At 45.2% G+C, this 2554-nt stretch overlaps 1 pseudogene; it reads right to left on the reverse strand.

Annotated features, from left to right (window-relative positions):
* Positions 1–256: 256 nt before the first annotated feature.
* The window catches only part of LOC128619502 (RNA-binding protein 25-like), a 55702-nt pseudogene continuing 53404 nt past the window's right edge, over positions 257–2554 (reverse strand).

A 2554-nucleotide genomic window follows, 5' to 3' on the forward strand; every position in this document is an offset into this window, starting at 1 on the left:
TTTATTCCAAACAAATGTAATAAATCAAAACACCTCAAACCCTGCCCTTCTCTCTCTCTCTCTCTCTCTCTCTCTCTGTCATGGTCTCTCTCTCTCTCTGTCTCTCTGTCTCTCTCTGTCATGGTCTGTCTCTCTCTCTGTCTCTCTGTCTCTCTCGCTCTCTCTCTCTCTCTGTCATGGTCTGTCTCTCTCTCTGTCTCTCTCTCTGTCTCTCTGTCTCTCTCTCTCTCTCTGTCATGGTCTGTCTCTCTCTCTCTCTCTCTCTCTCTCTGTCTCTCTCTCTCTCTCTGTCATGGTCTGTCTCTCTCTCTCTCTCTCTCTCTCTCTCTCTGTCATGGTCTGTCTCTCTCTCTGTCTCTCTCTCTGTCTCTCTCTCTCTCTCTGTCATGGTCTGTCTCTCTCTCTCTCTCTCTCTCTCTCTCTCTCTGTCATGGTCTGTCTCTCTCTCTGTCTCTCTCTCTCTCTCTCTGTCATGGTCTCTCTCTCTCTCTCTCTCTCTCTCTCTCTCTCTCTCTCTCTGTCATGGTCTGTCTCTCTCTCTGTCTCTCTCTCTCTCTCTCTCTGTCATGGTCTGTCTCTCTCTCTGTCTCTCTCTCTCTCTCTCTCTCTCTCTCTCTGTCATGGTCTGTCTCTCTCTCTGTCTGTCTCTTTCTCTCTCTCTCTCTCTGTCATGGTGTGTCTCTCTCTCTCTGTCTGTCTCTCTCTCTCTGTATGTCTGTAGGTCTCTCTTTCTCTCTTTCTCTCTCTCTCTGTCATGGTCTGTCTCTCTCTGTCTGATCTCACTCTATCTTTCTCTGTCTCTCTGTCTGAGTCTCTGTCTTGCTGTTTTTGTATGACTCTCTCTCAGTCTGTCTCTATCTCTCTCATTCGCTTTCTCTTCATCTTTCTCTTAATGTCTATATTTTTGTCCGTCTCTCTGTCTGTCTCTCTCTGCATCATTCTCTCTGTCTTTGGTCTGTCTCTCTCTACCCTTCTCTCTCTCTCTCTCTCTCTCTCTCTCTCTCTCTCTCTCTCTGTCTCTCTCGCTCATATTTCTCTTTATGTCTCTATGTTTTTTCTGTCTGTCTCTCTGTCTCTCTCATCTTTTTCTTTATGTCTCTGTGTTTTCTCTGTCTGTCTCTCCCCCTGCATTACTCTCTCTGTTTTCCTCCTTTTTTCTGTCTCTCTATGTATCTGTCTCTCTCTACCCCTCTCTCTCTCTCTCTCTCTCTCTCTCTGCCTGTCTCTCTCTCATCTCTCTCTTTATGTCCATTTTTGTCTGTCTCTCTGTCTGTCTCTCTTCCTGCGCTGTTCTCTTTGTCTTTTGTCTGTCTTTCTCTACCGTTCTCTCTCTCTCTCTCTCTCTCTCTCTCTCTCTCTCTACTCTTTGTATTTATGTCTCTGTTTTTCTCTGTCTCTCTATCTGTCTCGCTCCCTGCATTATTCTCTCTGTCTTTTGTCTGTCTACCCTTCTCTCTCTCTCTCTCTCTTTCTCTGTCTGTATGTCTCTCTCTCATCTTTCTCTTTATGTCTGTTTTTCTTTGTCTCTCTCCCTGCATTGCTCTCTCTGTCTTTCTTTTTTTCTGCCTATCTTTCTGTCTCTCTGTTTTATCTGTCTCCCTCTCCCCATCTCTCTCTCTCTCTCTCTGTCCTTCACAGAGTGATAGATGACGAGCGGACGGTGTGACAGTAATAGCAGATGCGTACACTCCTCATTCGTTCGTCCCCACTTCCCTCGTTCTTTCTGCCAGCATCGAGCCTAAATATAGTCACGTAGAAACGTACAAATCTACAGACGTGCACGTGCGGTGATGAATGGATGGCCGTATCCTTTAGCGTCACGCGGCTCCTAATGAATACGACGCCGCACGGGAAAGTTGTAACTAAGGAGTTATGACGTGATAATAAACATTCGGTGCAGGACGGAGAGGAAGAACGCGCCGCTGTCCTGCTGAATTAGAGGTAAAGAGCAGGAACGAGGCGGATCCTCTGAGCGCATCAGCGAGGAACTTCTCTATCAATATGTACGCATTATAGATACGTGGGGGTTTTTTTTCATATAACACTTGAGAAATATAAATGATGGTATAAGCAGAGGAGGAAGGATATTATTACTTCCTCAGCGCGGGACATGATTGATCACAACTTTTCGGAGGAAGTTTATTTTTTGTCCCACTATAAAAAATAAAAAAAAATTAGCTCAACTTTCATTTAGGAGATGAACCATGTTTCGGTAATGGATTTAATACTGTATATCCAGTATGGGATTGTGTGTGTGTGTGTGTGTGTGTGTGTGTGTGAGAGAGAGAGAGAGAGGCTTTATGATGTTTTTAATGCATCAGTATTACATATTTACATGTTTTAAGCCCGTAGTACGGTGTGAAGACTCTTCTGTGCCGCTGATGTGCGTTATCTGAGTCCGAATCCTCTGCGTTGTGAGAACGCTTTTACGTTTTCTTTTCTCTAGGCGGTTCGAGCTGGTTTTACCGACGAACAGGAGGCGTTAGAGATCACTACTCGTGTAGACAGAGGGCTAACCGGAACCATGACTCCTTTCGCACATATTCCACTCTCA

This window comes from Ictalurus furcatus, chromosome 15 (assembly GCF_023375685.1).
Source record: "Ictalurus furcatus strain D&B chromosome 15, Billie_1.0, whole genome shotgun sequence".
Lineage (NCBI taxonomy): Eukaryota > Metazoa > Chordata > Actinopteri > Siluriformes > Ictaluridae > Ictalurus > Ictalurus furcatus.